At 37.7% G+C, this 15,569-nt stretch overlaps 1 long non-coding RNA gene across 1 annotated transcript; it reads left to right on the forward strand.

Moving 5' to 3' along the window:
• Window positions 1–4,196: 4,196 nt before the first annotated feature.
• LOC102008873 lies at window positions 4,197–7,763 on the forward strand. The gene is made up of 2 exons (XR_261236.2): window positions 4,197–4,403; window positions 7,389–7,763. It is a non-coding gene; the product is annotated as an uncharacterized LOC102008873 (long non-coding RNA).
• Window positions 7,764–15,569: the final 7,806 nt, after the last annotated feature.

A 15,569-nucleotide genomic window follows, 5' to 3' on the forward strand; every position in this document is an offset into this window, starting at 1 on the left:
GGATTTCTTTGAGTTCGAGGCCACAAAGTGAGTTCAAGGCCAGCCTGAAGTTCATAGTGAAACCCTGTCTCAAAAGATTAAAAACAAACAGACAGACACAAAGAAGTAATGCTTCAGAAACTTTACCAAACATCCTCATTATAGGTTTGAAATTGGCAGTTGTCTTGGTTACTTTTCTGTTGTTGCTGAGACAAAATACCCAATGCCAAAAATGAAGGAAGGAAAGGTTTATTTAGCTCACAGTTTGTGGAGGTTTCAGTCCATACTTGGCTGGCTCCGAGGCAGAAGGTAGCAAACCAACAAGAGCAAAGGGGGGAATGGCAGCCGAATAGCAAACAGCCAGAGCGAACCGGAGGAATGGCGGCAAGCAGCTTCTTTCTTGCCTTACATCGTAAACAGGCTACCACCACCTAAGGGGCGTGTAGCTCTCACATAATCTCCATGCCCTCCTCTTCCACAGGCTCAGGATATATACAAAGTAAGCACCCTGGCTTCCTGCTGAGTCACTTAGCCAAACCTCTAGACTCCCCAAGTTGACACAATGTATCAACCATAACAGCAGTTTATGCAAAAGCAGGTAAAACATTTTGTTTGGTAATTTCGTGATTCACTTACACTCAATAAAAATTTTCTATCAAGAGATGTGCCAAGTCTAGCCACTTTGTTATGTTGTTAAGCATTTCCTGTTTAACAATAAATTATTATTATGCCAGACATTGCCAATAAAAACGATACGGTTGTAAGGAATTTGGGCCAGGTTTTTCTGTATTTTTAGTAGACTTTATTTTTCAAAGAACTCCTGGGTTCACAGCAAAGTAAAAGGGAAGGTAGAAAGATTCCGTGTGTGGTTCCTGCCCATCCACATGCATGGACTCACCCATTAACTTCCCTCACCAGACTGATAAACTTGCTACAATCCGTGGCCTACACTGACATCACTACCACCCAGAATCCATGGTTTACGCCAGGGTTCCCTCTTGATGGTGTACATTGTTCGGCTGTGGGAAAACGTATAATGATATTGACCTATATTTTAAACTAGTAGTGCCCACATGAATTTGAATTTTGTATTTGTATCATCAGAGCACTGGTGTTACTATATCTGCGTAGTCACTTTTGATGTTGTGACAGGGCCATCAGAATGCACACCACTGGCAGTATTACTTTCTGAGACGGCCAATCTGTGTTCTTCAGAATTAGCCCAGTGGAAAAGGCGCCCTGGGCAGGCTGCATCAGAAACAACAGACAAGTCATCTCACAGCAGAGGAGAGGAAGTCGCATTGGCTGTGACATCTGCTGTAAAGTAAATCAGACTGGTTCACAGCGAATTAGGACAGAGAGGTTGACGTTTGTTTCGTGTGTGTTTATCTCTGCTTGTGTACTGAAGTATGGTCTGTAGTCCCTGGAAACAGGCTTCTAACTTGGTTTACAATCCAGTTTATTCCTTTATAAATCTAGATGCTCTTTTATTATTTTTCTCTTTCTGAGGCAGGCAGGCTTCAGCTGACTTAATATCCTAGTAACTCGGGCTGTAAAATTGAATCACATTTTGACCCATTATTAAATTGCTTCATCTCCATACTTGAGATTCTTCATCTGTGAAAAATGTCCGATGAGTGGCCTATATTCCCATGGGTGTTTGCATGAGGAATATATATTAAAAATAATTATGGGAACTTTAACAGTATAAGCCGTTATGAAAAATTAATTATTTTCAAAAAGTCCTTTGACATAAAGTTACAGAGGAAAAACTAGACTGTTTCTCATTATAGACTTTTTAAAGCAATTTAATAGTTGGTTTGGCCCTATAATTTTTTATACTTGTGTGGCATCCATCTTTTAACCCATTAGTGGAGTTGGTAAAGATTATATAATATTGAAAGATCTTTCTGTTAGACAACCGTTCAATTATTGATGCTAATGGAGAAAATGAATGTAGGTCTTACAAAATGGCAGACTGTCAGAAAGATTTCAAAAAGCGTAAAGGGCCGGGAAACCCACGGTCCTTGTCTGAGTAAGTTTGCTGTGATATCTTTATCTTTGGGAGTAACAAGTTCACCTGCACAGTTAAGGGTGGGAGGGTCAGGAGGGGCAATTCCTAATTGTTGAAGGCATTCCGGTTCACTTCTGGGTGGCCCGCTTGGTGGAAGAAAGTTCTATTTGTCAGAGTATAAATAGCAGTAATATTAATAGCCACAGCAGAAGTAGTAGTAGCAGCATTAGCAATAGTGAAAGAATAGTAGTGGTGATAATAGCAGCAGAAGTCTTCACTGTACCAGCAGCCAGAGTGACAGCAGTGTAGGAATAATAAATAGTAGTTGAGCAGTAGAAGAAGTAGCAATGGCAGCAGGAGCAGTCGCTAGCATTTACTGACCATTGACTACGTGCCAGGCACATTTTAAGGTGTTTACATTTTGAAATTCTTTTAATTGCCGCTCTAGCCCTTATAACATGGCAATTACCCTTCTAAGGGTGATTGTCTGTGAGGATGCTGCTCATCAAGATCCGCACAGGTCCGAAGGAAAACTGGTTCACAGTGCTCACTTTGGAGAGGCTGGTGAATCATCTGGACAGAGCTACCTAAATAGTGACTTGTTAGGTGTTTTTCCTTTAAAGGTACCAGAAATCTTTAGGTGACTTTCTCGAAGGCTGCTGTACGCTGATGCTAAAGAGAACATATAGAATGCCCTTTGGTGCTGTGTTTCGGATCCCATGACCTCAGCAAGGACAGAAATTGAATGTAAAGTGAAAGGTAATATTTTGACCTTAAAAATGAAGATTATAATAAATGACAAATGTAACAATTTATATTTTGAACAGAAACAAAGGAAAAAAAAATCTTCCTAGTGTAAAGCGCATTTTTATGAACTAAAGCAGGTTGCTAAAGGAGGAAGTAAATTCTTTCCTGTGGAGAAATTCATTGCCAAGGTGGATAGCGTCAGTGCAGAGTGGCAGGAGGGGAAGCTGCAGAAAGGATACTCCTATGGAGTCCTTTTCAGCACCATGATTTTATAATGTCATTCTTAAATTTTTAATATCTCAGAACAACCCCCAGAAGAAGAAGGAAGCATCTTTGTGTCCAAATAGTTTCGACATAGGTTTTTTTCAGGATTCTATCTTAATAACCTGGAAGACTAGGGAAACAAAATAACACGAAGATAAAAAGAGTTAGAAATAAATGTGTTTTATTCTCATTGTCAGCTGATACGTTAGATAATATTTGAGTTTTAAAATTAATTCGACACAAAGTATTCAAACTATAAGAAAATGTTTCACCATGAAAGGTCAAACAAATAGAATGATTTTATACTCAGAACGCATCAAGTCAGCGATCCACATGCCCTTGTTTTCATGCAGATGATCTTATATTGTACACATGTGTTTGGGAAACACAGATTTCAATCCAAAATCTGAGCTTTGAAACTGCCACATTGTTTCTTTCACCCTGAGATGATTTACAGTCTTAGGTAGTATGCGCTCCAGAAAAAAAGATGACTTATATAAAAGCGTCAGAAGTCATCAGAAGCAGAAAGCAAATAATGTTAATACTATTTAGTTTAAGAAAAACTTCCCCAAGCCTCCTGATTTTGGAAAATGTTGGGAGAACATGTAAATAAAAATATGAAATATAAATGTTCACCAATATGATTAACATTTTATATTCGATGCACAACAGCATCTGATAGATGTATTAAAACAATATTAATAGAAATTTAAAGAAAATATTTTCAAGTAAATGGTCACAGATCGTCTCCATAGATACTCCTCATAATATTATAAACAACAATAAAATATTTATCTAAATTTAACAATTCTGATGTTGAAATTTTGCCTGAATTGCATGAATTCATGCTTGTAGCTGGGAAATAAATCTTACCACTTAAAGAGGCCTCGTTTTAAATCAAAATTATAATACCAATTTGTATTGTAACTCCATGATCTTGGAGAGATTAGTAATATCTTTTTTTTGTGTTTCCTTGTCTCCAAAATATGTATATACCTCAGTGTTTTTCTGAGGATTAAATTCACTAACAGCTTTATATAGTAAATGATGTTAAGTGTCAGTAAAAATTATACTTTCTAATTATTGTGATTTAAAATATTTGATAACAACACTCTATAGCATTGATGGTGAACCTGTTAGAGACCAAATGTCCACACTGCTGTGACGTCATCACCTGGTGCCCATAGTCCTTTCCAAGCGTCTGAATGGCCCCAGGTGCACCGTTTTCTGACGCCCAGCTGCAGGGGCGATGCTGGAGCAGCTTGGCTCCTGTGGGGACAGAGGGCTCCGTGTGCCCACTGTAGCACATGTGCTGTAGTTTGTCACCCCTGCTCTACAGTGTAGATTAAATACTACTGTTTAGAAAGTTGTCGAGGAGTACACTTGTGCAATATTTCTGGTAAGGCATTTTTGTATAAATTTACTTCTAAGGATACAAAATAGTTTCTCCATCTTCTTTCATCATTCCAGTCTTGTCCACCTGGGCCGTTGTGCTGTAGCTGAGAACAAGTGTAGACTCAAATACAATTAACTTTTATTTGCTATTCTGACACTTAATCAATGGATGCTGTGTCCATCTATTCCGCTCTTACCTTCAGGTGTCATCTGTAAAATAAGAGAATTTATAGCTAAGTAGTCCACTGTTTGCAGTTATGGACAAAACAGTGTCAAAAATCTCTGTCATTACTATACAGCAGTCTTAATGTGGATTAAGGAATGTGTTCACAAGTCTTCCTTATTGCGGTATGTATTTGATCATGGTAGGCTTCCTTGTAATTACAGGCTTATTTTATGGAAGAAGTGCAGAACAAAAGTAATCGGAAAATAGTATGAAAATATTCTTTGCTGAGATTTTGTAGTTACTGAACAGGGAAATGGCATAGTAAACAGTTTATTTAGGCATAAAATTGTCATGTGCTATAATGTTATTTATCACGTATTATTTAGTTTAATTTAGCAAATTTAACGCTACTGTCTGCAAAACATGCACAATGCTGATGAGGGGAGGAAGATAAATACCAATAAATTAGACACAGTCCAGCCATTAAAATCTAGTGATGAACAGAAGCAGTTTCTGATAAGCAGTGAATGTGTTTGAAGAGGTGCATATTTACAGTGGTTTGAGATTGAAAAGGAAGTAAAATTTGCTGTAACTGAGATGAGTTGGCTAGCCTGCTTATGCAGATGATCTGTGCAGGATGAGAGACCTGCTGTGGAGTTTAAGGGCAGTCTGATAACACAAAGCATCAAAGTCTGTGCATGCTCAGAGCATATTCAGGGACCTGAAATGGAGGATGATATGTGTATATGTGCTTGTGCTTTTTGTAAGAAACAGGCTATGTAGGGACCTCAGTGAAATGGAAGATACAAAATATCTGTCTATCTATCTATCTATAATGCTTAAGTTATAGTTAAATAGAAGAAGGATTTGAAGTCTAGGTCAGTGTTTAATCTTATTTTGTATACATTGGAAATATTCAGAGGCTTTTCACCAGAAGAGTGGAAAGACCCAATTTGTGTCAGAGGAAGGTAATCAGATGCTCATGTTTAATGTGCTCACAGAGAGTGAATTTGAAGGCAGTTAGGAAGCTCTGGTGAAGGTCAGGGCAGAAGGTGCAGATGGTCTGACCTGGAGTCTCAGCAGTGGGCTTAGAGCTGACTCAGGAGACACCATGCTAGAGCATCCACAAAAGACTTTCCAGCTTAGATCATTTTGCTGCTCCCAAAAGTGCTATTTTGCATGAGCTGAAAGTCTAGTAGCTTGAAAACGTTGCCCAGTTCTCCCCAGGGAACATGCTGGAATAGTGGGTGAGCGCCCATTTTCCCGAGCTTACTGACTGAGGGACTTTAGGTAAGGCGCCTACATTTGCTTGCTCTCAGAAGTATGAATTATTTGCCTCCTTTATTTTGGTTTCACATAAGTTTTAGGGGTTAATCCAGTGAGATGGAAGTTTCTTCAAAAGAACCATAGAATATACACTTTTCCTAGATAAAAAATCTTCTTTGCCTCTCTTGCACTGTGCTTTGAAAATAGATTTTTAAAAGGAAGAAGTTGTGTACAATTAAGCAGAAACTGACAGTGTCCAACTCCATAGGATGTGAAGATTTCTGTCAACTAAATACATCTCCTATAAGAAAACAACCTGTTAAACATCTGCAAAGCCATGTTAACGTTAGAAATGAAAATATTTAAATATTTGTTCTGCTCTGAAAATTATAGATAAGCATATTGAATCAAAGTGACCATAGATATGTTAGACTTATTTGAATATATAAGCTTCTATTAATCACTGACAGACTTGTATGTTGTATTTTTTCCATCATGATTTCTTCCTCTGTGTTTTCTCTTTCTTTTTTGAATCATCCTGGCAAAATTTTTGTCAAAAATATATGTTCATTATGTTTTTACCAATGGTTAGTCTTGATACAGTCATAAATAAACATAAATGAACACCCATCTCCTAGGGTTTACTGTTGTTTTGTAGGTTATCTAGTTAAAATATAGAGCAATTCAGATATTTTGGAGTCTAAAGCAAGTGTATGTTATATTTTTGCTTTGCTTCTTTAAATTTGATTTTCTTTATTGTAGCTTTGTACTTTTTAAGACAGCCAAGTAAAGCACAAGTTACCTGAGGTATTGTCTACCTGTACTGCATTGAAAGATGGTACATAATGTTCCTGGGGGAGTCTTCACATTCTTTCCCTTGCCTCCAAAGTCAGCCTGTGTTTATCAGTTCCTACCTGATTTCCTACTCTTGTTCTGTCATTCTCAATGTGACCTTGCTCTTTTTCTTGCAAAGAGGTGGATTATCCTTGCCACTGTCCTTATGTAAGAATAGATTCACTACGATGTCTCTATATAACTTTCAGACCACTAAGGGGAGACTCAGCCGTGCTTTGAGCTATCTTTTCCCAAGTATTAGCATTTAATTTCTCACTAATAGTTTTTCTCTCGTCTTGTCTAGTTCCCATCAGCACATAGCAGCTGTATGAAATTGATCAGGTTACTGAACTTTCCAGTTCTTAATTTTTGTACCTATAAAATTGGGATAATGACTATAACCAGCCCTGGTGCCTCACACCGGTAGGTTGTGCACTCTGGGAAATTGGCTTAGGAGGACTGTTGAGTTTGACACCGGTCTGGGATATATCCTAAGACCCTGTATCAGTACATCAGAAGCACCTCAAACAACAACTACTTCAGAGGTAGTATTATAGTATCATGAGAAAGTTTACATATATAATAAGATACATATATAATAACTATATCATAAAGTGTATGTAGCACTTAGCTTCTGACACAGTAAGAGTTCAACAGTTATCATTAATAGTGACAATGTTATTAATGTGAAATTGTGCCATATGCTCCTCTTTCTCTTTACAGTTCATAGCACCGCCATCTGACCAGTTTTTCGACCAGTACCCTGAACTGCCTTCAGTGTGTCTCTATCCATCGCATCCTGCGTGTAGTTCAGCAGTGTCCACTGGCCTCTTTCCTTGGCGTCTTGCTTCTCAGTGCATTTTCTGCATTCCTGCGCACTGTTCTTCCTTCAAGCCACCGCTCTGCTGCAGCATGTGTCTCATTTCCCCACTTTTCTCTTTCATGTTGTACAATTTATTCTGCTAACACAGATGTTTAGAAAATTCAAATCTGGCCATGTTACCACTTGCTTAAAACATGTCCATAATATCTCATAAATTCTTAATAGAAAGTGTAAAATTCTTAAAATGAGCTGAATTAAAAGCCCATTGCAGTGTATTCCTTGCCCGATTTCCTAGTGTTCTTCTTTCTTCTTCACCGCCTTCTTCACCGACACCTGCTGTTTCCCAGCGTTCTCCCTGGCCCACGCGACCCAGTGCTCTTACACAGTGCTTCCTCGGCGCTCCCGGTACGCGCGCTTCAGCTGTAGTAACTTTCCCCAGAAATCTCCCTGAGTAAGGTGCTCCTTCCCTCCTGCCCTGCCCCACCAGCCTGTTATTAAATTCTGTAGAATGTGTGGGTTTCATAGTATGGTATTGTCTTAGTCAGGGATTGGCATTCTTTAATTAATTGCTAAGTTCCCTGAGGACAGAAGCAGTTTCCATTATTTTCATCATCACAAGATGGATGAAAAATAGATAATTGGTAAATAATTGTTGATTGAAATGAACTACATATTTAGTAAATAACTGTTGAAAGAAATGCACTACGTATAGTGAACGTATGGTGAAAAGATGATAAATATTATTAATGAATACAGATACCAGCTTGATGGCTTAAAACTTTTACCTTGAACATATTTGTGTGTGTGTGTGTGTGTGTGTGTGTGTGTGTGTGTGTCCCAGTGTCCCAGGGATGGAAGCCAGGACCTTGGCACTCACCTATATCTCCGGTCCTTTATTTATTTTTAATTTTGAGACCGGGTCTCACTAAGTTACTAAGTTGCCCAGGCTTGTAGTCCTTCTGCCTCAGCCTCTCAGAGTGCTAGGATCACAGTCATGGGCCACCACTCCCAGTTTCAAGTTTTTTTTTCTTTTTAACCTAGGAAACTGTGAGGTAATTATACTCTTTATATTCATTGTGAAAGTTTAGGGAAACATGTAAAGTACTTAGCTTTTTTAGGATATATGTTTTTAAGTGTTACTTCCTCTTTTCCCCATTTGTATTTAAAATTGTTCTTGAAGTCGTACCAGTAATTTCCATCAATGTGAAACCCTTCCGCTATTTTGTTGCTTATTGTCTTAGGACATGCAGCATGATTTCTTTCCTCTTCTGAGTAGTTTTTGAGTCATTGATACTGAGTCATTTTAGTACCTTGAGGAACGGAAGAATTAGGACCCTCTTTTTTATCAAGGATAATTTTTTTCTTTGCCATGCCTTGAAGAAGCACAGTGATCTAATGACTAATTGTCCTTTTGCTGGTTGTTTTGAGGTGTGATTATACGCCACATCGATGCTGACTCAACCTGAACAAGCAGTGTGTTTCATTTTCATTTCCTCCTGCTAATGTATAGCTGTGCTTGTCTTTCTTTATGGAAGTCTCTAAATTCATTAAATAAAAGCTCTAATGCAAGCCCTGTGTGCTTCTAAAATGCTTTTTTACTTAGTTTTTTTAAAGGTAAGGCAGATAATAAAGGGATTGAAGAGGTGAATCTTGGTTTTAAGAATATTAAAATATAGCCTTCACCTGCTCTCCATTTTAAAATTAGATTTCCATTTCTCACAAGGCCATTAAGAGTGTTGGCGAACTTTAGAGTAAGAATTTAAATACTCCAATGTTTTGAAGTTAATTCTCCATTAAGAAACAGCTGAGCAGGGCCGGGGATGTAGCTCAATGGCACAGTGCCTGCCTGGCAAGCCCAAGGCCCTGAGTTCGATTCCCGGTACAAAGAAAAAGAAACAGCTGAGAAGCTGAATCTAACACTGTGTCTCCTCACATCTACAGGCAAGCAGAGCTGCTTCTTTCAATCAGTTTGTGCTACCGTGAGAGTGAAAGAAAAATGATTAATGGCAGTTCAGATTTACTTCAGAGAGCAAGATTGCCTAGTGTGGTGGAGTGTGATGGTTCAGGAATTGGACTTTCCTCATCTGATGTGTGTGTGTTTATTTTTATTTTACTAGGTTCATTTGGTGCTTCAAGGCTCATTTCTTTGGAAGTTTGGGGTAGGTTTAACGTTAGAAAGCTTTGGCTAAATATAAATACGAGGGATTAGCATTTTTAAAGGAATACTGTATATTTAGGACAAAAGCAATGTTTAATATTATCCTCAGTTTTACCTTCAGTTTCTCTAATTTCCTATTTATTTACTATAGAGAAAAAACTTCTGATCAGAAATGGAATTTTTCATTTCTCATTTTTTAACATCAAACACCAATACGTTCCCTTTCATTTTTCTTTTTTTTTTTTTGGTTTTTCTCCGGTACCGGGAACTGAACTCACGACCTTGCGCTTGCCAGGCAGGCACTTTGCCGCTGAGCTAAATCCCCAGCCCCTTCCCTTTCATTTTTCATGTATCCAGTTATCCCTTCTTTCCTACCATTTGCTATTCTTCTTACAGTTAAAATTGGCTTACCAATTTCTGTGTCTGTTTCCTTGAACAGTTGCTACATTCTTCTTTGCCCCAAAATGCCAGTGGATCGCAGGGTAAGGTCTTCTACTACAGTGTGCGTGCATTACATAGGCAATTTGATTTCTGAGTCACATTTAGATTAACAGTAATTGTTTCATTGCTGCCTCTGAGAAAGCATTGTAACAAGCTGAGACTAAATAAGGTTTAACAAAGGAAAATGAAAGAAAGAACAAGGATCAGGGAAGCATTACTGGTTCAAGAGCACTGTGTGGGGAAACGGAGGTGCTAAGCGGAAAGAACCCCTCATCACAGTCATCTTCCCAGCTGCTGAAGGGAATGCCCTGAGTTACAGAAGCATAACAACTGTGTGGGATTTTAAGGGCCATTTTGACAGGGAAAGCCCAGAAGCAAAGAAGAAAATGCGTATAAAGAGCCACATTTTGTTAGGCCTTAAAAGAGATACTAATAAAATTTCCCATAGGGAATTTTTAAAAATATGGCAGACTAGGAATCATAAATAGTCCCAGGGGAAGCTTAATTTTCCAGTTGAACTGGAGGCTGCAAGACGGAGACTTCACAATGTGTTATAGTTAAACTAAGCATGTAGTTAGAAGAAATTAAATTTCCCTGGAGAATGAATAAAATGAAAATGACATGTCAATACTTATGGTATCACATAGTGACATTCTGAGCAAGGTTACACAGTAAACAAGGGGTTCCGTTTTATTCCTCAAATATATGCTGAGTGCTTACTGTATGCCTGGCATAGTTATAGCTAATTGTTCTAATTTTTTGAATACATATATAGTGTTCTCAAGTTGCAGTCTTAAAAGTTTCAATAATGATTTTCCTTATTTCTTTTTTACCTATCTTTATGTTTTGTTTTCTATTCTTACCTTATTTCACCCTCAAGATTTGATCTTCTGTTTTTAACAAAGGGGTGCAGAGGAGCTGAAGTTCGTCATCTATAGCTGCTTCGAGCTGAGGAGGGACCCTGACTGCCTAGCTGGAGGTCTCACCTTGACCAGTCTAAAGGACAGGGAAATACTTGATTCTATTGTTTGAAGAACCATCATGTTTGAATGTCTGGCAAAGAAGACGAGAATATTAGCAATAACCATGTTAAAAAAGCATTGGCGAAATATCAAAAGTAGAACATTGGGGAACAATGGCTGCAGGAATGTTTAGAAGTCAGTCAGAGTTACACAGCATTTGGCATAAACCTTTTGAATTTAGTATTAACCTTTATTTGTCCATAGGTTGTAATCCACGATCGAGTTTAAGAGCACACGCTCGTCCCTGTTCAATCATGAAGAAATCTAGGGTCTGGTTTTAATGAGAATGACCAAAGAATACACTATATAAAGATCTCTATGTTTCTAGGTGACCATTGGGCCAGTAAAATTCTTACAGGGATCAGAACCTGTTAACAATTACTAAAAAAAAATTTCTCTTTCCCGAATGATAAGTATTCCAATTTTATCATAGAGAATTCCCTTATCTAATATCTTGGAGAGAGCCACCCTTAAATGTTTGCCTTCCTTTCTCCTCTCCTCCTTTCGTCTCTTCCTTCTAATTTTCATTTTCCATTTTATTTCTAATTATTTTCTTATCAAAGTGAGTTGAAGTTGCTTACACAATGAAAACATACACTTAGGAGATCTTTTAAGTGTAAGGTAATCAGAGTCAGAAGTGACTTAGAAGGAGAGTGACTATTACTATAACCAGGGGTATGCGTGAGAGAGTAATTGTCTTTCTTTACAAAGCGTATCACTGGCAGCATGGGGTGCTGGAGAGAGCCTTGACATTGATATCACAAAGCTGCTATGCCATGTGGCAAATAGAGTTTCAGACGAATGGTTTAGTATCCATGCATCTTGGTAATCTCACTGTTAAGTAGGGCCTATCACACCTACCTTTTAGCCCTGGGGTTTTATTTCAATAAAATCTAGATCTGTGTGGCACCTTATATAGTGTTCTACACACAGAAGACACTCCTGAAGTTCCTAATGCCTTTCCTCCACTGCCCTGAGTCCAGTGGAAAGAAAGCAACAAGGTGATTGTGGAGCTTCCATCTTTTAAAACATGCATAGAAAAGGATTTGCATAAATAAAAAAATTTAGTTCCAAGTTTTAGGAGAAAAGTAAGAACTACTTCCTGTTGTCTTTTGGAAGACTTTGAGGAACGTAATGAGCAAGTCATTTAGCTACAACTTAAAAATATATAGGTATCTATTCTTCAGGTAACCATTTTTGTATTTTTAAAACTTTGATAACCATTCATCGCCATGGAACTCAATTTAAGTCTTATTAATGAACATCTAAACTTAGATAATTTATATTTTTTTGATGATACATCTTAACACAAGCACAGCAGTCCTTGATGTGGACGCTGAGTTTTTAAAAACATTTATAGCTCTTGCTCCTTTGCAGTTTTGAAGAGAATTGTTTTCTCACCTGTTGGTTTCTCAAAAAGGCCTTTACAGTTGGAAGGACTAAAGCCAGTGTAATGGACAGACAGTGCTCATGGAGCCAGGAGGAGGGAACAGGTTACAGGACGCTGTGGCTGCCTCTGTCAAACAGATGTCTAAGTTGCTCTTCGGGAGGGACTGGACAGTAGTGGATCAGGGTTGTGTTTCCCTCAAAGTCAGTGTCACAGTTCCCGAAATTCCTTCCTTCTGCCAGTAGCACAATGCCTAGAAAATAAACACAGGGACAGAAGATGTGATCCTAATGTGCAAATTTGTTTGCCTTTTGGTTGTAGAAGTGCAGCTTCCCTTTATTACTCAAAATATACAGAACATACCTGACATGCTTCTCTTTAACAAAGTGAAAATGAAAACAGGTTTAAAAGTCCTCAGTGCTAGATCAGTAATGTTCTCAAGTCCACCCTCATAATTCTTTGTCGCAAGAATATTGATGAGACCTTTTCAGCCAGAAAAATTCTGGGACCGTCTCCACATTCTGTGTCTACTGTAAAAGAGCCCAGTTTTCCTGCTGAGGAACTTGCTCTGAGGAAAATGCCTTGGCTGAACTTCAGCATAGATGAGCCAAGTGAGGTGGAACTGAATGGATTGGTGGGTTGGGGGGATTATTTGGAAGTGTGTGTTTGATTTTTGGAATCAATGCACCCCATCCAGTAATAACTTTATCTTAGTATTATCGGTTCATTAGTGCCACTTCTAAACTGTTCAGCCCTGCAGGGAGCCAGAGAAATCCTTCCGTGTTTCACGCAGAACCAGCTTCTAGAGATCCAGAGGCAAATAACAACAGTGTATTCTTTTGTATGACACTCGGGTGACAGTTGTCTTCACAGCTGGTTACTGTCCACAGCTATTGCGGCCTGAAGTGGGGATGTTGCCATGGGAATGTAGATGAACAAGCAATATATTTTGGTGAAGGTATGGAAAGCATATTTGCTGAAAGTAGGAAATGAAAGGGATCAACATCTGAGAGAAAATACAGAGGAAGAGCATTCGGGGGGTTCAAGTTTTGTTTAGTTGTGTTTCAAACCTGGAGATCAGTGATTAGTACAAACTATTCTTAGATCAAATTTTTTCTTTAGACTTTGTCTGTGATCAAATGATCAATAGTAAACATGGTTTTATTACTCAGATTCTACTTAAAACATTGTTTTTAGGTGTTAGATTTCTTATTTATGTTACCTCTTTTTGTACCAACCCTCTGAAAGAGGAGCGGTTATTTTTAGAGATGCAGAAATTGTGTGAGAGAAAATGAGCCAACAGTTCAGTTTACATAATAATTACCATAAAAGGTAGAGCTCAGTAAACTAAATGTAAGAGAAGAGGCAAATGGTGATGCTAATATGAATAGCATCTGTGTTCTTTATTTCTGAAGTCGGTAACAAATTATTTAAGTCTTTATGTTGAGCCTAATATAAAAATACCTGATTTCAATGACCACATATTCTATTCATAATTAACTTTTATTCCAAGGTGCCAATAAAGTACACTATTTTCAATAAAGAAGTACAACTTTTTAATAATAGCTGTTGTTTCTTTAGCCTCTTCTGGCCTGATGGGAGGTGAAGGAAAGTTTTGATAGAAAAACATGACCCTGAAAATTGGAATAACTTTTTTCACCCATAGAAATCCTAGATTCCACAGCATTGAACTGTATGGTATTTGGAATAGACCTCACAGGGAGTATACTAATTAAGGAAATTCTTGAACAGTCATTACTTCTTCATCAGTCAAAACCTAAAGAAGGTTAAAATACTTTTATCTCACCTTTAGAGACCTCAAGTTTGAATAATTTTGCCTTCTTTAGGGTGAAAATATTATCTTTAGTAGTACTAGTTATGCATTCAGGCATGCATTCACTTTAGTAGTACTAGTTATGCATTCACTTCAGGGTGAAAGTATTATCTCTAGTAGTACTAGTTATGCATTCAGGCATGACTTACATCCTTTTATTTAAATCGCTGCATTTTTTGGACTCTAATTAATGAATTAATAATTCTGGATTTTTGCTTTGCCCTGATATATTTCGTAGCCCTTGACAAAGATATGCTCTTACAGACCACAAAGAAAAAATAGTGCCTTTTCTCTACTCTTACAGGGCTGTATGAATCATTTGATGTATGCAGTATGATGGGTGTTCTCATTATAATGCAGTGGTTAGTACATTCGGTATATTTTAATACACAATATTCAGTAGTAATAAAGTAGGGAAAATCCTTGAAGTAACCTGTATGTCACTGATAATTATGACATTATGTTAGATCAACTTGTTTAATAATCTGATGACTTCCCAGAGATCCGCGGACACGAATGCTCAAGGGGAGGGAAACCCTAACGGACAGAAACACGTGTCGCCGTTCTCTGGGGATCATTGCTTTGGGGATCATTGCTCTGGGGATCATTGTTCTGGGGAGTCATTACTCTGCGGATGACATAGTTCAACAGCTGAGCATTTTCCAGAAATGATTAAATTCATAACTAAAGATCAGACTAGTTCTGCTTTGAAAATATAGTAGCTATTGCACTTGACAACGTAGTATGTAGTGAAGTCATTTAATACTGCTGGAATGTTCTAATGTAGGTTCCTACTGTTAGCACTGAAAGAAATAACTGGCCACTAGAGCATTTTTTGGAAAGAGTAGATGAAATACAAATTTTGTGTAAGATCTGGATTGGTATATTGTAGATGGCGAATCAGTAAACCTTTAGAGTGAGGATTTTATTGCAATAATTTATTGTAAATATTATATTGTAAAATCCTTAGCTCTTTACTGTACTGTCCTTTGTTCTTTGTGAATTTTTTCCCATCCCACTACTCAGTAAATATATCTGATGCTCTATTTTAGATCCTGTGAAAAGATAAATATTGTGATAGTATTTATTTTCTTATTGGTGTGCAGACTGGTTCAGTGGAGGATGACGAGGGGTAGTGATTTAATAAAAATAACAAGCCTAATCAGTTATTTTAGGATTTCTTAGGAATGGTTTTTAAATAGTGGGTAATATTTATTTACATTTTATTAGGCATTTTTA

The sequence above is a fragment of the Chinchilla lanigera genome, unplaced genomic scaffold (genome assembly GCF_000276665.1).
Source record: "Chinchilla lanigera isolate Chin_1 unplaced genomic scaffold, ChiLan1.0 scaffold00026, whole genome shotgun sequence".
NCBI lineage: Eukaryota > Metazoa > Chordata > Mammalia > Rodentia > Chinchillidae > Chinchilla > Chinchilla lanigera.